The sequence below is a fragment of the Papilio xuthus genome, unplaced genomic scaffold (genome assembly GCF_000836235.2).
Source record: "Papilio xuthus unplaced genomic scaffold, Pxut_1.1 DF827680.1, whole genome shotgun sequence".
In the NCBI taxonomy this organism is placed as follows: domain Eukaryota; kingdom Metazoa; phylum Arthropoda; class Insecta; order Lepidoptera; family Papilionidae; genus Papilio; species Papilio xuthus.
Window position 1 is genome coordinate 5,578,002 of NW_013530969.1, and position 23,341 is coordinate 5,601,342.

General features: G+C 33.7%; 1 protein-coding gene across 1 annotated transcript in view; it reads left to right on the top strand.

The window, feature by feature from the left end:
• Positions 1-23,341, top strand: part of LOC106117203 (serine/arginine repetitive matrix protein 2) — an 84,089-nt gene that overhangs the window by 52,165 nt on the left and 8,583 nt on the right. The window lies entirely within an intron of this gene.

Genomic DNA, 23,341 nt, shown 5'->3' on the forward strand with positions numbered 1-23,341 from the left:
GCAAGATGCTCATAAATATCGTAGCAGCCACAGCGTCATAAGTAACGAAGCAGTCAAGGTGAGCAAAAATATCGGTACATTTGACAAAATTGAACTCTATCTCTATATATTTATGATACAATTTGGAATAAACTACTTCTGTTACATTCATTTGACACTTTGTATTAACATTATAGGTTGTCCGGAAAGTTCGTTCCGATTTTCGATAGGAAACTTAGAATAGACTGTAGCTGAAGGCGATTCATTTTCGGATTTCCACCATTATCAAACGTCATAAAAATTTCTATATTGTAAATAATTTCATTTCATTGGTTTTGATAAAACTAATTTTTAAAATTTTAGCCAAAAATAAAAGACGTTTTAGGTATAGAGTCGTACCAATATAATTTAAAAACATTTCCAAAAATTTAAGAGAACAGGGTTTCAATATTCCTTATAAAGCGGCACGAACTTACTGGGCAACCCAATATTTTTCTTCTCCTGTCATAACGCTTAAATATAAAAGTTTGTCACGCCGAATATGACAGATACGTAATGACTAATATCAAATTTTGCCTTGTCACAATAAACATAATACTAGTTTGGCGCAGTATTCTAGTATGTTTGCCGTAATATGTAAGTTTACCGGTTCGAATCTCAGGCTACTTTTTTTTTCTTTTTATCAATCACTTATACAGGGTTATTTTATCATCACCAAAAAAAATTTGCTAATGTATAATTTTACTCGACAATTTTTTTTAATTTTCACTGTTGAGTAAAAAGATATTTAAATAAAGTTAACAACAATTAGGTATATGTATTACGTTTATAGAGACATGTGGTACAGTTTTATTTATTTATTTATTTATTAGACAAGTACACACAACAGATAAATTATGCAACATTGACCAAAGTAATACAATATACAACACAATAAAACTGATAATTTATCCAATAACAGCTATACAACATTCATACAAAACAAACAAGTATAAAACACACAAAAAGAAAAATTATATGAATAAACCAAGAAAACAAAAAAAATAATAATCTAACAATATATTTAGGTCTGTGCCTCTGGAGGTGTAGAAATTAGTTTTTTGTAATTACGTAAGGAGGTGCAGAAAATATCAGTAATATCCTTTCCTCTTTTTAATTCAATATATGTCCGACATATCCGTGGGATGGGTGAGTTAAGGCCTATGTTTAATTTATCAAAAGGGTATATAAAATAATTTGGTTTGGTTTTATGTTGTATGAATTTATTACGCCTAGTTCTACCACATGAGTAGATAAATGGTACTGGTAAAAATACCGCGTTACCTTTTGCAGATAATAATTGTTTACGAAACAAAAAAACCTGAATGACAATTTTCAAACAAAATCAAATTTTTCGTCGATTGCAATAAACATTCCAGTGTGCGTGGGCGCGCACACATAGACAACTCTTGTACGTATAGTTTCCGCGCATACCATTCATAAAACCCGTAATGACAATCCACGCTCCGCCCACTCACTCACCCTAATTGTTGTTAACTTTATATGTCTTTTTACTCAACAGTGAAAATTAAAAAAAAAACTTGAGTTAAATTTTACATTATATAGTGTGTCTATTTAAAATAGATTAGTTTGACAATCCAATTGAAAATTTTCGATATTCGATGGTTGTTCTCAAAGAACTTGCAATCAATAATTTCGTGAATATATATTGTTTGTGATTTACAATATAAATGAAATTGTTTCTTTTTACCCCAACTTTCTTCTTCTACGTAGAAAAATACAATTTTAAACCAAAAATTGAGATGCTGAAAAACAAAAATCACTTGTCAAAATAATTTATCTTAGACACACTACACCAAATATTTTCTGCTTATGAAAAAATAATCCTGTATAAGTGATTGATAAAATGAAAAAAAATATGTAGCCTGAGATTCGAACCGGTAAACTTACGTTTATTACGGCGAACATACTAGAATACTCAGCCAAACTAGTATATATTGTGACTTGGCAAAATTACCACCGTTCGAATATCAGGCTGCTTATTTATTTTTTATGATACCAATTAAATCCAGGGTTATTTTCTAATTACCAGGAAGTCAATCAGGTAATATATAGGCAGATAGTATATACTTAGAATGAGTTTTCGTACTCAAAAATAAATTTAAATTTTTATTCTTTAGTAAAAATATTTAAATAATTGGGCTAGGCCATCTTGGGGCTAAGTTAGTAGGCGGATGGTGTGTTCGCTTTTTTTATATAATATCATAAGGTGGCAAATGAGCGAGCGGCTACCTAAAATCGCTGAAATAGCGAAGTGACCGTTGCCCATAGACATGCGCAATTACATATGCGTTGCCTACCTTTAAGCGTCGGAGGAGGGGATGCACAGAAAAATAATATTTTCCCTTCCTATGCATCCGTTCACCCGGGAAATCCACCTCCACTTCTCATCCTTTCCTTATGTGAGGAAGGGTGGGAAGGAAGAGAAGACTAAAATAAGGCCTCCGGTACGCAGAATTGCTTCTACTTCACGCCTGTGTTCTGTGTGGTCGTGGTATTTCACCGGGGGAGCCGGGTCAATTCGTGCGAAGATGATAAAGCGGGCTCTACCACTGTTAACTTGTCATTGCGGGCATTGAAATTGAACTTTATCTATATATACATAATTTCAAGATAAAATAAATAGTGAAATAAGAAGACTTTACTTCATTTTATTATTATCTTAAAATACATATTACAAAATACTAAAAACGCGTGTATCCGCCTTCGGCCATAATAACGTCACTCAGTCTTTGACGCATTGATCTTACTGAGTTGTAGCAAAACTGATCCCCTCGTAGACTTTCCCACACGTTTTGAACGTGAATTCTTAAATTTTCCGAATTACGAATACATGTGTTACCCCAATCTTGAATAATTTTCCCCCATAAATTTTCAATAGGATTCAGGTCGGGACTTCGCGGTGGAAAAGGAATTCTTTCTAAATTATCTGAATCGTTTAAATAATTTGTTACAATTCTAGAATTGTGCACTGGGCTATTATCTTGTATTATGGGAATTCTCCCATATGGGTAGAAAACCCGTGCCGTAGGCACCAAAACATCGTGTAGTATGTCTTTGTAGCGCTGGCCATTGAGTTTGCCGCCAACTTCTATTAATTCTCCCGGACCACTTTGGGACATCCAACCCCAAAAGCCAAGTGTGATGCGCCCACTTCTATTACCGGGCAATATGTTCCTTTCTTCATATCTGGTATTATTTAACCTCCATAAAGATAATCGACCACGAGCACTGGAACAAAATACTTTTTCGTCTGTAAAAACTACGTTTTCAAAATTAAAATTTATATAACGTCGTGCAAACTCTAACCGCTGCGCTTTGTGCCTCGGCGTCAACGTAGGTTTCTTGGCGGGTACTCTATGATGTAAACCTTGCTCATGTAATCGTCTTCTTATTGTTGCCTGTGATACATCAAATTTAAATGCTAAATTACGTGTGTTTAAAAAACGGTCGTTTTGAGCTCTGTGTCCTATTTGTGTGTCTTCATAGATATTTGTACTGCGTGGACGTCCAGTAGTTACATGGGAGCGAAGAATACCTTCTGTCCTCCATCTCTCCGTCCATCGATATACTGTATTCTGCTTTAAAAAGGAAATAAAATCATTAACTTGAAACAATTTATATGCAGTACAAAATATAAGATATGTTTTTCAAGAAAAAAGACAGCTTACGGATATCCCCAGCTCGGTCGCAATATCTGTTACAGAAACACCTTCTTGATGTAAGTGAATAATTCTGTGTTTCATTTCATCGTTTATTCGAAAAATGTCCATTTTTATACGTTTTTGCAAAATTAAATATTATAATTAATAAATAATCAATAAACACATAAATTACTTATTTAACAATAAAATATTTTACAACTACAACTATTACAAATTAAACTATAAAACCAAACTAATTTAACGACTACTTTTTTTCCACATTATTAATATTCTACTGTTTTTTCACTTTTTACTTTTGCTGTTATGCGCGGCGTTGTATTACCGGCCAGTACGATTAGTCCTTGGCCGCTTACAAAGTCACCCGCGCTACCAAGGAGGTTCGATAACTCCAATGCGCGTTACACAATAGTATAAAATATATCGCCATCCCTGTAATCTTTGATAAAACAGAGGAAACCATATTTACGTACGTATGTATACGATATGGGTTGAGTAAAATGTATTAAGAATTTTAATAAAACATTAAACCGAAAATTGTGATGTTGACAAACAAAAAAGTACTTTTTTGTAAGGTAACGGTAAGGTGTAACGGTAAGGCCACGAGACCAAACTAGTATATATGATGACAAACTTAAATTTGATGTTGGTTTTATCTACCTATTATCTGTCATCCGCGACGAACACTTTTAGTAAATTTTGAAAAATAGTTTGATGCAAAGTGTCAAATGAATGTAACAGAAGTAGTTTATTCCAAATTGTGTCATAAATATATAGAGATAGAGTTCAATTTTGTCAAATGTACCGATATTTTTGCTCACCTTGACTGCTTCGTTACTTATGACGCTGTGGCTGCTACGATATTTATGAGCATCTTGCATGTACTCATATATTTGACGCTGTGTATGTACCGATGTTTTTGAGCAGGGTGAATGTATCTATTATTTTGAGGACTTTTGTTGTACCGATATAATTGATCACTTTTGATGTACCTATATATTTGCATATCTTGTCTGTGACGATCTATATGACGCTGACTGTACGTATCTAGACATCAGAGGCGGGCAAGACGAGTTGCAGCTTTGATCACCCGCGGCGGTTGCCTTTGTGTCGGCCGCGCCGCTTACAGACAAGTCGCTCAGTGTGCCACAAGAGTGCTTTCATCATGTCAAACTTGTGTATCGTTTTGTAGTGAATGCTAGTACTATAGAAGTATTAGTAAAATATTGTAATAACCTATGTTTAGTCAAACAATTTTCTAAACATTTGATAATGGCTAGACTACAAATTGTGTATGATTCGAATAATCGCGCAGCTGAATGTCGTATTTAGCTTTTTTGCGGTCATAAACCCAGTGTATTGGTTAAAAATTAAACGTGGATTTCTGAGACCAACATTTTCGTTTTAAATATAGTGTTATCTTCGTTTTATGCAAGCGATATGTTTAATGCAGAGATTTTTGTCTCGATAACCAGCGACTTAATTGTTTACAATGGAACGGTATCTAAACGTGATTGTTTAGTAATTGAATAAACCATTTTTTGTTGATACCATGCAAATCGGCAACAAACAACGTACTATCATTGTTTTAATGAATCTGTTCTTTTACGTATTTCATAGTTTACAGTTGTCGATAAATAGACAGCGCCATGTATATTATAGAGTAGTGATGCAATTAAAAATTAATTAATTACAGAAATGTGTTATCAACAAGAAAGAGGTCCGCACGCTCTACTTTGGATCTCAGCCAATAATTTGATGAAATATTGGCTGTGATCCATTCTACTTTATGTAAACTCGGGTTTACTATCCTTGGCAAAGACCGATAATTTTAAATAAAGCTAAATTAGGTAATCTTATATATAAAATTCTCGTGTCACAATTTTCGTTCCCATACTCCTCCGAAACGAGTTGACCGATTCTCATGAAATTTTGTGAGCATATTGAGTAGGTCTGAGAATAGGCCAACATCTATATTTAATCCCGCGCGGACGGAGTCGCGGGCGACAGCTAGTTTTTTTTTATAAGAAAAACAAAATACACGAGTCAACATATGGTTAAAACAATAGACAATGAATAGAGTCGTGATAGAGTCCCAGATTAAATTTACGTAAAACCTTTTTGGGGTATAAAATTATACCTAATTATTTCGCTACACAGCACAACATTTTAGCTAACATTTCTAAACAAGTTTTTCCTGATTTTTACGACTAAAAAAAAAGAAAATGATGATTTTGTAAAAAGAGATACAACCACAGTGCAAGGAACTTTATTTCAATACGGCTTAAAGTGAACAATAGCCGTCGATTCAAATTGCATGTGGTATATCCAATTCTCCCTTCCCTTCCTCCCCCTTATTGTTTACTACATAAATCTATGAGTCAGAGAAAAGTGCCGGGAATGCGGGCGCGGCGTTCATTAAGTCGAGTTAAAAAGGCCCGTCGGATTTACATTTTAAATCACATTCATTCTTAATATCGACCGTTATGTCTCATGCTGGTAGACAATATAAAATACTAGCTGTCGCCCGCGACGCTGTCCGCGAGGTATTAAAAAAAATAACTAGTAGACTATGTGTTCTTCCAAACTATGTTTTACATCAATGCCAAATTTCAGCATGATTCATGCAGCCGTTCTGGAGATACATTCAAACAAACATTCGCATTTATAATATAAGTAAGATTATAAAATTGAATTGATGGTGGCTCTATCTGTGCAGATCCTTAGCCTTTAGAAAATAGTAAAATATCTCTGGTTTTATGTTAATAAAACATAGTCTCATAATATTTTCATATTCTATTAGTTTCTGTTACGTTAAATGTAATGTAAATCATGGAAACAAATTCTATTCAGTATAAATACACTTAAAAAGGTTAATATTTGTAATAATAAATAAATAATAATAATTTGTAATAATAATAATTGCCGTCTGTTGTAATAATGTTAAAAAGTTTATTAAAATTTCTTCCCACGCCGAATAAACTCCGCGGTTCAACTTGTTGAAGTGTTTATGATTCTCATCCCGCTTTACCTGACTTTCCGCACTTTTAATTTAAACTGGAGCGCGGACATAACCACTTACAACCGGATTCCAACTCGCGTTCCACCATAAAAAGAAAAAAAAAACTTTTTCATCTCTTTGAATTTCATAGCTGCCAAGTTTGAAATATTTCATAGACGAAGAACTATGTATAATATTTATACGATTTTATTTTAACTACATCTCCCTAATATTAACAAGACTTTATTACGTTTGATGAATGAACTCAAAAACTAATCCGATGTCAAAAATTCTTTAACCCTTAGAGCATATTAAACCTAAGTAAGATATGTGTGAAGTTAACCAACTCGCACTGGGCCAGCGTGGTTAACTATGGCCCAGACGTATAGTGAGCTGATGGTGAAAATACGCTTTTAATATTGTTATAAAATGTCTAAAAAATAAAGCCGAATCGAAGCCGGTAAGTATTCTTGCCTTTTATATAAGAAATTAAACTTAAAAGACATCATTAACCGTGGATTCCTGAGACCAAAATCTCTGTATAAAATTTATAGATATCACTGTCATTATCTTTGACAAAATAGAGTTATCAATATGTTTTAAATGTAGATTTTGATCTCAAAAACCAACGGTAAATTGTGATTAATCTAAAGATTATGACGTTTCAGATAGACCATCAGCAACAATTCAATCAAGTCCCGTTCACCTTGTCCAACGTGCTTGCGCCTGTTCCAAACATAATGTAACAAAGTGTACCAAGGAAATCTGCTTAGGTCATTTACACGCTTTAATTACAACTGGAAATGCCATTTAATTGACGATTTTTATTAAAACATAGACATATTTATCTAAAGTCGTTTAAATCTTATATATAAAATTCTCATGTCACAATTTTCGTTCCCATATTCGTCCGAAACGGCTTGTTTTCCGATTCTCATGAAATTTTGTGAGCATATTGAGTAGGTCTGAGAATCGGCCAACATCTATTTTTAATCTCGCGCGGACAGAGTCGCGAGCGACAGCTATTTTTTCATATGACTTCAACTTTCTAAACCCATTTAGAATATAAACTAAACGATAAAAAAAATCGTTTCATTATAGTGTTCATCTGATATCTTTAGCAGTTGATCAAAGGCTAGCCGATGGAAAAGCAGAAGATAAAAAAGACAGATTTAGAGAAAAAAGGAGAACATCTTATAAAGATGGTAACACACGTTAAGAAACAGATGTATTGATAATCTCCTTTTGGTAGTCGACTAAAAAATAATAAGACTATTTTCGGTTAACATTTTCAAATCATATGACCAAGTTGAACAATTTGCGAGTACAACGTGATGATGTATTGCAAGGCAAAAGGACTTCAAGGTAGTCTATACTTCACTATGTAAATGCCAATATTCGTTACGTAATATGTGATGTAAGGTATTTGACCTCTAGTTAAAGCGTCAGCTGACAAAAATCTACGTATGCTTAATATTTTTGCAAAGATTTAACAACATGTAGAAAGGCACTATAGAAATAATTGTAACAATGAATGTAGTTATTTGTTAATCTACTAGCGGTCGCCCGCAGCTCTGTCCGCACCGATTTAAAAAAAACTTAATAAGTAGAAGTGTTCTTCCAGACAATGCTCTATATGTGTGCCAAATTTCATTAAGATCCGGTAAGCCGTTCTGGAGATACCTTCATACAAACATCCATCCATCTAAACATTCGCATTATTAAGACTAAACTCTATAAATAGGTAAGGTTATAGGAACTATAAAATGTATAGAAGATCCTTCACTCATAAGTTCTTTAATTTACGTAAAGCGTTTCTTTTTGTATTGAAATGAATATATTAACAACAGTTATGTCTCGCTATCATCAATTTAAATATATTTAGATACAAAACTACTCTATTCTTAGAATAACAGAACAGAAATAAATTAGTTCACTTTCGTTTAGCTTTAAAGTTATGATGCGCGCGACGCATTCACAAAGACAATGCCCTCGCTGTAGCCAATTTTGACTGATTTAAACACTACGAGAATATTACTACTAACTTCTTACTAATATTATGCAATTGTTTAGATGGATGGATGTTTGTTTGAAGGTATCACCGGAACGGCTTAACGGATCTCGCTGAAATTTTGCATAGATGTAGAACATAGGCTGTAAGAACACATAGGCTACTTATTAAGTATTTTGTCAATTCCGCCCGAACGGAGTCGCGGGCGACAGCTAGTGAAATATAAAATTATAGCAATGAGACTCTTTATAACTGTAATTTAAATTTGTGCTACTACAGCAGTATAATTAAATTTTAAACTACGTCAAAAATATGTAAATTGCAGTCATTTCTTACAATTTTGAAATCGCAGTCAGAATCTTTGACAAAAGATTAGTAACTTGTGTCTACGAAATTGATATGATAAACATAATATCAATTTCGTACATATAATAAACTCTGTTTTTTTCCAAGACAATAAGAAAATTTTGGAATGAAAAATCATGGTTAGAGAATTTAGTAAAGAGTTGAAAGTCTCCTAATGTTGTCGTTTTCTCGTGAAACTCACACGTGGTCTTCGAGCGTCGAGTGCGATATATTTTTATTATCTGTGGCCGAGCTGCGGCTTCCGGCTTTGAGGTTGGCATCTTTCAGTTAAATAGCTTCATAATACTGTTAATTGATGGGTTAAATGTGTTCATTGAACAACTAGCGCCATCTAGGTAAAATTAAATGCAACTTATTAGCTTTAGCTAGTAAGAAAGTTGAAAGAGAGTGACTTTACTGTGACCTTTTATTATCTAAAGTGAACCCAATAATTATTTTAACCCAACAAATATTCTGCTTGGCAACTCCCTTTTTAAGCAACGACACAACCTATGACTCATAATATCTGTCTAGCATTTAGAAACATAGATAAAAAGTCATGACCTTAATTTTATCTAGATCTAGCCGTACTGATCAAAACATTGTTCTATTTTACATTAGAAATACGTGACACAATAATTGCAATTCTTAGTACGTTCGTATTAGTAATCAAGTTACGACACAACGTGCGGGACACGTGGCCGTGAAATTATCGTAATTACTTGACTGCAATATAAATTGGATGCTTACTTATATATCAATTAAATGTTTACTCAAATAAAGATACTAAAAACGCGAAATGTCAAGATATTTAGCAAATTGCAAGACACACAGAATTGTGAACGGAACGAGACCTTAAATCTTCTTCTTACTAATATTATAAATGCGAATGTTTTGATGGATGGATGGATGTTTATTAGAAGATATGTATTTTGCTGAAATTTAGAACATAGCCTGGAAGAGAACACTTAGGCTACGAATTATTTTTTTTTCAATTCCGCGTAGACGAAGTCGCGATCGACAGCTAGTAATATTATGAAAACAAAAACTTTCTTAGTTCACTTAGTTTCTTTCTAGTTTTCGCCTTGTCGTGAAAAATAGCATAAAACTTTAGTCTTGTCTTCGTTATATTGTAAAATAAATTTGAGAAAACTTATCTACAGTGTTCAACGGCAGTACTACTTAATTTAACTTTAATAAAACTTTGAACTATTTTCTACATAAGAACTTTCAGCATAATATGCTCGAGAGCACTTCCAGGCTATTCTTAAACTGTTAAGCATCGCTCCACAAAGCGGGGAAGGGGTAATGGCGTCATAGGGCTTGTTTGACGTCATCTGTCATCCGCACGCTTATCCCCAGGGAGTTGACAGCGAGATACAGATATCTCAACGCTTTTGTGACGTATTTGCTTTGTTTTTATCTTTTTTATAATATTTGTTTTGTCTACGTACAATGTAATACAGGATGTTCCACAGTAAATGAAAGCTTTCTAAATAAACCATGTAAAATAAACAGACTGTATATTATAAACAAAGTAATGTCTAAAATTCATACCTAGAATTTGTATAATACTAAAATATCTTAGGTAAACAATTACAAGCACTTGCAAACGTTAACGTAGGCGCCTACGATCCGTTCAATAATAAATACCTGTCAATCGACTTACCACCCACGACTAGGTGATCCATGCGCTTAGTACATTGCGGACAATGTCAATTTCGTTTTTCAAGTTTTTAATGCAAACAAAGTATTAACAAGTGATTGTTTGTTAACTCAATATCTTACTAATATTATAAATACGAATATTTGGATGCATGGATGAATGTTTGTTAGAATGATTAAAAAAAGAAAGTAGTCTGGAAGAACATATAGGCTACTAATTAAGTTTTTTGTTAGTTACGTATGGACGGAGTAATAAGCGTTACATTATATAGTCTTAATTTTGAATGATTTACTTTTATAAGATATTTTCTAATACTGTTTATTGGTAAAGTAAGTTGTTTAAAATTCCTATACTGTTTACTTTGTTTGGCAAATATGGTCACCCTATCTGCAATTACACTGGAGGCGGCCTGTGAACTTATTGCCTATTTCGCAAATCACAAACCATATGGTGCGACTGAACCTTAGTCGTTTAAAGTTAATTTAAACTTGTTAGAATATATAATCTATTAACCACTTCTAGTGTTTATACTATAATGTCTGTTTTATCTGAATATTTCATTCAGTAAAGTTCCTTTACGGAATTCCAGTTTATCATAAATAAAGTTTTTTTTTTCCATTAATTTGTCGATGGCCAGCTACATGAAATATTCACTGAACCAACAATTGCAAAAAGGTTTTCATCGCTCGTCAATCGCATATACATCGTTCACTGCTTTGCTTTTTATATTTAGGTTAAGGTTGTCTTATTCCAGCGAATGCTTATTAAAATAAACAAAGCTCCTAAGAGATTTCTGGTTACTGTCATTGCATCTCACTACGCAATAAAATAATGAAAACTGGTATTAAAAGAGAAGTTACCTATCTATTTCTTGTTAAAACATGTGTTCAATTCTATTAAAAACATATGTAAATACGTTGGTTTAGTATATACAAAGTTTTTTTTTTCTTTTTTATTTTATTTCGTTCCATCTGTCCCGATGTATGTTAATAAATCTTGCAAATTAATTTCATTTCCACTACCTCGTTACTGATCGAGATGAAATTTTGCATAAATGAGTAAATTGCGTCACTTTACAATATTATGATGATATTGTACCGATCTGATGATGAAGCTGGAAGGTTGATAGGAACTTAGCAATACAACGACACAACCTCTTAGAGTTTAGGCTTGTTTGAATCGTCTTGTAAAATAGTTTGTAAGAAAAAATATTAAATTTATATTATATTATTTAATTTCTACACGATAGAAGTTAGTAGCTATTTTGCAGTCAAAAGTAGAATATCTTCTAAAGAGATATTGGAATGTAAAACAAATTTCAAAGTGAAACTTACCTATAATAAAGTCAACTTGCAATTACTTTTATGTTAGATCAAGGGAAAGTAGCTCTCTAATCATTCGGAACGGTAATAAAGGCTGCAGCAGAAGTCATTTTAACTCTTATAATTATATTTATTTGATTTTACACAGAAATTGCTGTAATATAACTGTGATAAGTTATCAAAGCGCTAACTACAAATCTTACTATCTTACTTATATTAAAACTAACTGTCGCGCGCGACTCCGTCTGCGTGGATATATAAAAAACTTGATTAATGTAGCCCATCCATCCATCCACATCACATCCATCTAAACATTCGCATTTATAATATTAGTAAGTTAAATAAAAAGCAGCTCTTTAAGGCACAAATTTGCAAAAAAAATCCGTCTCCTGGCTCTTAGCTACCTCCTCACCAATTTTCAGCCACATCGGTAAAGCAGTCCTTGAGTTATAAATAGTGTAACTAACACGACTTTCTTTTATATATAGATATGAATGTTTGGATAGTTGGATGTTTGTTTGAAAATATCTCCGGAACGGCTGTATGAATCTCGTTGAAATTAGGCATACATATAGAACATAGTCTGGAAGAACACATAAGCTACTAATTAAGTTTTTTTTAACACCACGCGGACGCAAATCGGGCGCCAGGCTAGTTATACTATAATTGTAGACATAACGTTAACATAAGCCTTTACAAATGTTTGTTTCTCTCATATTAAACGATGTAGGAAGCAAGCTATTAGATCTCATTACGAGTCTCGTATGATTGCGTCATTTATCACGCCAGCTACCAGCTCGGTCTTGATAAATTACGATACAAAGAAAATTAGTTGAAAAGTGTTGAGTAATCCCTTCAAAAAATTTCTTTCAAAATTTTAAAATGACAATTTTAGCATATCTTTTTGCTTTTGAAGTTAACGTTAATAAACGAAAAGTTTATACTTAATCCATTTCTGATTTTCTCATTGTTTTCTTTTACGTTTTTTCATTACTTAATTAGCAAGGCGTCTTTTCTATTCTTTGTTTACGTATTTCTGATACTATTTCATTTTGTTTAAGCTAATGCTTGTACACGATCCCACCTGATGTTTAGTAATCATGTGGTGGAAAATGGTACGCGGTAGCTTAGTAAATGCCTATTCACTCTTCTCTTGAAGGCCCCGCCTCAAATAAAACCAGTATTTTTGTATTAATTTTAATATTTTCTTGTTTCAGGTAAGCTTACGAATGGTGACGACAGTAGCGGTTGAAAACGGGATAGGTATTTTAAAATTGAACCGAGTATTACGTTGCGGTCTGTCCAAGCAAATTCAATTACGCGAGACCTGAGTGCTCTTTAATTTGATTTGCTTCTACGTTTTATAGTGGCTATCTGCCTGTGGGTTATTTTAATGGACGCTTTTATATTGCCAGGTCACTTATTGCATAAATATTAATAACGTTATTTCGAACGTGAGTTATTACACATTTAAATTATTTTAAAAGGGTCAGTAATGTGCTATATGAAATGTACTTTTCATAATTAACGTAACTGGAGATCTTGTGTAGTTCGTGAAATATTATTTAGCAATGTATAGGTTTAGCTACTCGAAGTAAGCCACAGAGAAATAAAGATCGACAGTTATCAGACCCGGTGGGCATAAGTCAAACTAAGTTATGACAGCTCACTAGCGCCCCTCTGTCAATGTCAAAGAAGTGTCAAAAGATTCTTCTTGTACTGTAGATGTCTCGTTACCTTTTTTCTTTTATATATTTTTATGGCCATGTAAGTTTTACATGATTTCTGACAAAACTAACCGCGACAGCAGCGCCTCTTTTACCGCCAGTTAAGCTAATCGCACTATAATGTTATGAAAGTTCGTTTGTTTTTTAATAAAGAATATATGCGAATTATTATTTTACTTTATAGGGAGTACTAGGATATCATAAACGTATAGGATAAGATAATATAATCTGAAAAGAGGTAACAGGGCTCGAACGTGTCTACAAATTCTCGTCCCAGCGGCGTCATTCATACCAGGCGAACATAAGAATTCAATGGACTCTCATTTCGCAAAGCTTTCAGCCATAGGAAGCCACTGAAAGGACTCTCTTCCAATCTCGCTCGGAACAGATGCGGATTAATATCACGTTAGTTTACGTCGACGTAGCCAACTAAATAACATTTAAATTGACACTTTCATAAAGTTATAAGCAAAGTTAACTGTAGTTAATTAAATGTTAAGAAATAGCTTAATGTTAGGCGTTGTAATTTTATCGTGTATTGTATTTTCTGTCTACTAGCGGTCGCCCACGACTCCGTCCGCGCGGAATTTAAAAAAAAAGTAGCCTATGTGTTCTTCCAGACTATGTTCTTTATGTGTGCCAAATTACATCAAAATCCAAATTAAGTCGTTCCGGAGATACCTTGAAACAAACATACAAATATCCAAACATTCGCATTTATAATATTAGTAAGCTAACTATACTTTGCGGAAACTACTTTGGAACTTTGAACCTGTTAATTTAAAGAAAAGTCTGTTATTTTTACTCTATGACGTGAAAATATTGTATTGGTTACTCTATCGATGTGCAAAAGTATACGAAACATGTAAAATATAACAAAAAGAAGAGCATAGACAAGTTGTTAGCACCCCTTTGCTTCCGTATTCATACGTAAGCGTGCCCGTCGGTTACGGGGCCACTCTTAACATGGCCCCTTTTGTTATTAGGTCGCCGATCCGCTTGATACACCGTGTCATCCCCTACTGACTTACTGGAGTGTCTCTTGCATTTGCGTCATTTTTCACACGTTTATTATGTATAGACTTTGTTCTCACTAAGAAAGATTTTTAGGAGATATTGACACACACAGTTTTATTCTTTACAAAGATCGCTAAATGTAATGATATCTTACTAATATTATAAATGCGAATGTTTGATAGACTGTCTCCATAATGGCTGTATGAATCTCGCTGAAATTTTGTATAGATGTAGAACATAACCTTAAAGAACACATAGGCTACCAAGTTTTTTTTAATTCAGTATTGATAAAAAATACAATTCGATTACAAAAAATAAGGAAGCAATAAAGAAAACCAAACCAAAACAAAAAAAAAACATTTAATCTCTCAAAGACTCAACTGATGATGTTTTCGCACCTTTACTGTGACGAGGTTAAGGAATTTAGTATAAAGGTTAAGTTAATTATATCTCAATAACTTACAGCTATAAAAAAATCATTCGTTGTGAACAACATTGACATTCGTAGCGAGTCCTCGTGTAACGGCCATCAATCATAGTTAACACGGGGGATTTATCTTACAGACTATCGTCGCAAACGTTCAATTTAATCCAATTTAGCGTCGCGCCCGGACGGCACCCACTTTATCTAGATTGGTGGACGGCAGGATACGTATGGATTAGGTGTCGAGTATTGTATAGACGTTATTACGGCACTGGCGGACTCCCAGAGACGTATTAGTCGATCGTTCTTCTCTCGAGAATATTTGAATTTTCAACTCGGAGATTTGGGTCTCGAGTATTGTAAAGTTACTAATATGACCCTGGCGGACACCAAGAGCTGTATTGACGTTCTTCACATAAAACAACACTTTATTAGTGGCCAGTGTTGTATAGACGCTATTACGGGCTTGAAAATTACGTATGTCGGAATTTTGCCCTAATGTTAGATAAATTACACAAAAATATATATATCGTAGTTAAATACGAATATATAATATAATAAGAATCAACTTTAAAATTTTATTAATTAACCACTAAAAACTATGAATCGTAAATCTAGATTATTCTAGAAAACCAACTTTAAAAAATATTAGGTAGATACACAGTTTTGTTCTTGCATTTACAGTTTGTTATTTCTTTTACTCATGACTAAGGTAAATACTTAGAAATGTATTGTGTTAATTTATTCACGAATCGCATGTGATAAGCTAAAGCTACGGCAGAAACGACCCTCGCAAATCGCACGGCCGCGTGGTCTGTGATAATACGAATTTACTGCACTTTATTACGGTTTATTATTCACAAAACCTACAGATAACCGGTATTATTAGCATAATTTTTCATTATCTGTGACTTTTATAAAGTTATTCTTTATAGCCAGTACAATATAGATTATAATAAAAGTGTCTATGACCCTTTAGTCTACGCGTCAAAGATTAAAAAAGTTCAGTTGGCATTAAAAAAATAACGATGTATTGTAAGTCCCTTCACCCATTTTATATCCAACTTTTGGCTGCTATCCACGAACTGTGCAGTAAAATTCCCAAATTACTACAAACCGGCTCTCGAGAGAGGTATTGCGTAAATGAATGAGTCTAAAAGTGCATCAGAATTGGATTTGGGTCGGCGCCAGCGCATGCGACTTGGAATAATCAATTTTCAGAAATAGATCGATTCCAGAAATGCAGGGGATAACAATATCGAACTGATTCTTTGATATTACTTTTAATACTAAGTCTTTGAATGCCTATTGGATGTAACGTAACTTTTAACTTTGAAACTAGCCACACTAACCGTAAGTTTCTGACACCAAAATATATGTATAAAATATATCCTCATCCCTGTCATTATCTTTACTAACACAGATATAACCACATATTTTAAACGGAAATATGGGAATCAGAAACCCAAAGTAAGTTATCTATTTTAAGTGTGGAAGTTAGTTACGTCAACTATTATATGAATATTTGAATACGAACAATCTATACGAACATTTTGTCAGTAAATAGAAAATCAATACAGTCTTGTGCAATATCAGGAAAACTAAACACGTCGACGAAGAGAATCTATAAGACTTGGTTTGTAGGTTAGGTGATCACAGTCTGCAAGCGACCGCAAACAAAGGCATTGCACATAAAGCTAGGTTACATATATCCTCATGTAAATGTAATACGTATTGAGAAATTACGTGACGGAAGATATGTCAACTAAATTAAATCCCACTAATAAACATAAAGCATCGCGAATATTTTGCTTAAAGTAAACAATTGTCATCTAATTTTGGTAGGCTTCACGACATTATTGACTTAAATCTACAACATTGTTGTGTAACATATATAACAATTAGGATAGTACTTTAAAGATAAATAGTAGGACAAGTAAAGGGGACGATCTTGTAATTCTTTGAACTATGTCCGACTTACTTTTAATTGGATTGCAATGTAGCATAGAAACACATTTATGAATGCAATGTCTTTGTTTTGTAACTTTAGAAGTAATATTCTTACAGGCGCTTTGAAAAAAATTCTTCGTATATTATAACCAAGTGGTTTTTATCTAATACTTTATCTGGTTTTCAATATATTGAAATAGAAAACATATATTTTGAATCTTGTGATAAAGTAAAAGCTTTAGTCCAAAATCGTCCAAGTAATTTAACACATTTATTTAAGGTCGTCGTAGTAATATAATCGGTTGTTCCTATTACAAGGTGATACAGGTTTTATATTTCAATTTCCTGGATAGTAATGTATGTATCATTATATTACTTTTCATTAAATAACTATCGTAATCATCCTCTTAGTTTGGTTATGTGACATCTAAGTTTTTCACATGCACATTGTCACGGATGTAATTTATAATTTAACTGAAAAAAATCTTGTCTAGACAAAAAATATAGCTTATTTATACGACATAGGAATATACGTTAATGCATATTTCCATAGTAACTTTTTGCCATATGTCAAAAGGAAAAAATGTGTGTGAAACCCGGCAACACTTATTTTATAAAGTTGCATAATTTTTTTAATGTTTACAACCAACTTATACGAGTGGTGTCAACGGTGTCAATTTGCCTGTCACTAAACGGTGTCATGTTGCCAATAATTAGCAGACAAGGCGTTGACTCTGTAGCTTGTAATTACTGAAGCTCGGTTCATTCTCACGGCCACATTGAAATGTTGACCGAATTATATTCAGATATTTTAGATGATAAATCGATTCGATCTCCGTAATAACAAAATTTGCTCTTAATTGGAACACCGAAATCAATATGACTTGATTATATTTTATTTTATTTGAAAGTTTTCATTTGTCATTTTAGGACAAAACTCAATCGTCGGTTTCTAATATCAAAATCCCCTTTAAAAACTATTCTTATCTGTTTTGTCAAAAATGAAAAACAGTGATGTTATACGGAAATGTTGGTATCAAAAACCCACGGTTATAACTAGATCTAATGTTCGGTGAAACGATTTAGTGGTCAAAAGGTTTTTATGTGTAGAGAAACACATATATTACTTAATATCTACGGAACTACATAATCTAGATATCCCGTCATCACACCTTGAAGGCGGAAGACGTCGCTCTAGAACTACCAGGACGGACCTTCGTTAGTATCCCGCGTTGATTGGCTAAATCCTGGAAGACCTAGGCATATCCCGAGTTTGTTTCATTCATAACACTAGTTCTATAGACAGCAAAGTTTTTGTTAAACTAATTATCTTTAACGGACATTTAATTGTATTATTTTGTACTTAAGAAATTATTGATTAGATTCGATAAGTTTTATTATCTACGATATAAATAACGCTATCTTAGTAATATTATAAATGTGAAAGTTTACTTGTATGGATGTTAAAAAGTATTTTTCAATAAACAAACGGCTCAACGAAATACGATGAAATTAGCCACAGACGTAGAGCAAAGGAAGAATACATAGACTAATGTTTTTTTTATAATTCTACGCGGATGAAATCACCGGCGACAGCTAGCATTAATTTCGGAATATAAATAAATATTTCGTCTATGGATTGTTTTCTGTCAAAGATGATAGGACTATGCTATTAAAAACAATATATACTTATAATTTACATGGCATTGTTTATTCTAATAACTACCACACGTGTTAAATACGTGTAACTATAAGTACATACACTTATGTTAATTGAATAAGGACGCTCGTAAAAGATTTAAACATTCAGTATGTCGCATGAGTGCATTATATTCTTATCTTCGATTTCATATAAAGAAGAACGAGGACTGGCATTTTGCGCAATTTGTTTATTGAATTCAGCCTGGATTTCTAAGATCTGTAGTAAGACATATCTGTACCCAATTGAGTAATATGAAGTTTATTTTACTAATATTATAGTAAAATGTTTGGATGGGTGGATGGATGTTTGATTGAAGGTATCTCCGGAACGGCTCAACGGATTTTGATGAAATTTGGCATAAAAATATGTATAATAGAACACATAGGCTACTAATTAAGTTTTTTTTAATTCTACATAGACGGAGCCGCGAGCAACAGCCAGTAAAGAAATAAATATTGAATGTGTGCTTAATTTAATGACATGTAATTTTCAAATAGCAACCATACTAAATTCTATTCAAACTTTTTTAAAAAGAAAAGATAAAAAACGAAACATACACTGGCCGAAAGAACAGAGTATCCTTTAAAAATAAAACTGAAAGATTTAGACGAACAAAAAAGCAACGGATCGTTTTCTTCTTTTTCTCCGTTTAAAAGCGCTCCTTTCAGCGAACGAGCGTGTCCTTTTCACAAACAACAAACCGCACAGTGCTACACTGTGCTATTAAAAGGACGCATCTTAGTCGTGCTGAAAAGAAAGACTTGGGACTTTTACAACTACAACATAACTAAAAAAATACTAGATAAGAGCTGACTTATGTTAACGGAAAGTTTTTTATGATAATTAATTTTGTCATATCAATTTGTATGAATTTAATATTATATAACGTTTTCTAAAACTAGTTAAACCTTTTCTTGCTAGACTTTCTTTGTAGAACTTGACAGATCTAGTCTTAAATGGTTTTCAAACCGGTGCTAGGTTAATCATTTAGTTGTAGTCATTAAACAATGTGTTTACTTAACTTATAATAAACAAACAAACATTCATTTAATAGTAAATATTGTCGACACTGGTAGACAGATTGGCGCCGCAGAATAAACACGGAATTAAGATAAATTTATAACAACACAACTTAACATCTAACCGTGGGTTTCCACAGAATTGAATATTAACAAAAAAACATAACAATTCCTCCTTCTTATTCTAATCCATGGGGTCTTTTGTCAGTGGATACGCTAAATATCAGCTGGAATATAATAAAGCTTTTCAATTAGGTCATGAACTACATTTCACTCGCCCTCACAACATGGCATTTATACCCCGTACTATAATTAAACATCTTGTTTCACCCCAAGACTCTACCTATGACATTATTCAACAGATAAAAGATTAGGCTTTAATCTAAAGGTTACTTCGTTATCGTGGGATTAAATATTACAAAATTAATTTTTAATGATTGCCAACTATAAAAGAAATTATATATAAATCAATTGTTGTTCGTTAGTCTCTAAAACTCGAGAACGGCTTAACGGATTTATCTTATCTTGGTCTTGAAATGTTCGTCGAAGCCTAGGGAAAGTTTAAAAGGTGAGAAAAATTCGAATAATTGCCGGGAAAACCCTCAAAACTGCCGTAATCTTTTCCCATAAAAAAGTTTTCTAATTAAGAGTCAATTTGATCTTTGACAGCTGGTTCTTAATAAAAACCTCACATATCATCAGAGGGTTTTATTTATAAGAGTAGAGTTGTGGCAGTAAATATTACTCCATCAGTCATAACATTTGTTAAATAACAAATCAAGCAGACCAGTGTTATGCTGTAGAAAATCAATGAATAATTTACTGGGAAAGAGAAATTGCATTCCAATAGAATCGCAACACCTGATCGTAATAATCGTTCATAGTAATGAACTGATTTTACAAGTTTTTCATAGAGTTATTTTATACCTATTGACTATCAAAACATTTCAAGGTTGAATTCAGTATCAAGATAATATATAAAGATAAGATATCTCTGATAAAGACTTCAATTAACGTAAACAAAATTGTCGTAAAGAGGAACAATTCAAGGAAATATTTATATTGTTCCCTTGAGTTCGACTCGAGGTCAATATGTCACGCACCGGCACGCCCTCCACAAACAGGTGCCTCTTGGCAGTTATGTGAACATCGATATCTGAATATTCGACTAAGCATACCTTACGCTGAACCCATTTACCTAACATTACTCGTACAAAACCACGATTTTATTCTGTTCTTAAAAATGAATGAGAAGATCGTTTAGAAAAATATAAAAGTTTTGATGAAAATGCTCAAAAGACGTGTACCATTCCTTTACATTAATATGCTCTTGTTGGCACTAGAAACGGTAGTAAGGGTTTTTGTGTGAGCATGCGCGCCGCTCAAGGACACGCACCGCGCCTCAGTGTAGCGAGAGGCAGCGCCGCGACTGCCCGCAGCCCCCAGCCCAGCGCAGTCCGGGTCTATGTCCCACGGGGCGCAGCGCATCCCCGGCCAGCACGGCGCAGCGCCGGCGCCCGCACGCAGGGCTACGCTCGCCACAGAAGCCCCGCGCTCGCTGCGATTCAGCCTCGTAATTGGATTTTGACATTCAATAAGCGACGTAGTGCTAACTGATCGAGCGCTTTCCGCTTCGATATCGCAGCTTGCTTGACCGATTTCTTGCCGGGGCCCAGCTTTGTGTGTAAACGCTTTGTATGTCTGATAGAATGATATCGCGTAGATACGAGGCCTTACGTAACGTTACATTATGGAGCCACCGGTGCATCACGATGCGATAGTAACGTGAGGCTCAGGCGAGCGTAGACAGCCGCGGACGGTAGACGCGAGCCGAGCACAGCACGCAACATGACTTGCTGGGAGACTGTAGGACTGCTAGGCCCTTGCGCACTACTCGCTTCCACTGATGTCAGGGTGAGTCTTCCGTTACATACGATAAATCTCGCATTTTTATTATCAATTTTTAAATTCTTTCAAATTACATTTATGATAATCTTATCATAATTATTTTCCTGTATCAAATATTTAAAAAAAACTTTTTCATGACTAATCCTTTTGTTATTGTCGTAATTTATTTTGCACTAATTAAGTCAATATTGTACACAAGGTTATTTCTAAACAGTAATCGTAAACAAGATAATTAAAGCGGCTTTTATCTCAAATGTAATATAGTAATGAGCTAGTCCAATTCAAAACAAATTATAAATTAAATATTGATATACGCTAGGGTGTTGTGAGACTTATTCAGTCAAAACACTTTCGCTTCGGTGGTTGTTTTAATAACATCTAAAGATGGTTTCTATAATGTTACTGACAACAGAAGAAGTGTTGCAACGAAATGGATACTGGTATTGTTTGGACACAACTTGGATTACAGTTGAAATGGAACCATTTGAAGAAGTAAAGCCAGAGCATTTGTATTCGAAACCACTTTCCAGAGACGTTTACTACACAAAATATCCAGATATACCAAGAAGTGAATCTGAAGATGAGAATCCAATAACTGTAACCGGTTTTCGATCAAAACACGAGGAATGGAAATCGAAGATACGCATCAGGAAACTCGAGTCGCGTAAACGATATTCCAGTCAATCTAACTACAGCGACAAATCATCGAATAGCAATCTTTTATGTAATAATACAACGACTAGAGTAACCTCGCTTGTGCAGAATCCTATAGAGAAATCAGTTGATATTAATAATGACAGTAAAGTTCGTGCATTTTTCCAACGCCTTCTTCAAAGTGTTCCTCCACCTCCAGTTGAAGACTTAACGGAATCTAAAAGCTGTTCCATACTGGATCCTCCGGAACTAGACAAAGATTTTAATAACATCGATGTACCTGATTATGCGGAATTCGAGAAAGATAAAATACTCAATCTTCACCATGAAAAGAGCTTAGTGCCTCGTACTTCTACATTAAAAAGGAAACAACGTAAAGTGACCTTTAACACGGATTCATCCAGGTGTAGTTCCTGGTATGAAACTATATACGGTGTCTCAGATATGATAGGTTCGAAAGAATCACTTCTAAGGGTGTCTAGTAGCAGTCTAGTAACAGAAATAAAACCTAAAGAAGTTGATACTGAATCTCCTAACTATTGTTCTTTATCGTGGTCTGACTTTGTAAAATCTTGCGGAGTAGGTGATTCTATTTTGAATAGCACTGAATCTTTATACAAAGACGATATTGTCAGTAGATCTTATTGTGCGAATGATAAAATATTTGACATATCTTCGGAAGACGACGAAACAGAATACGCTAAATTTGCTGTACATAAAATCTGTCAAACATTAAAAATACAGAGTGGTATTATAGATTCATCATCGATGAATGATTTGAATAATGTTGAACAATTAAAAAGTCACATCACAAAACTTGATCCGACATTTCATGACGTTTTGTATCGTTTGACACCTAAAGATATAGATGAATCTGTAAATATTACTTCAAAT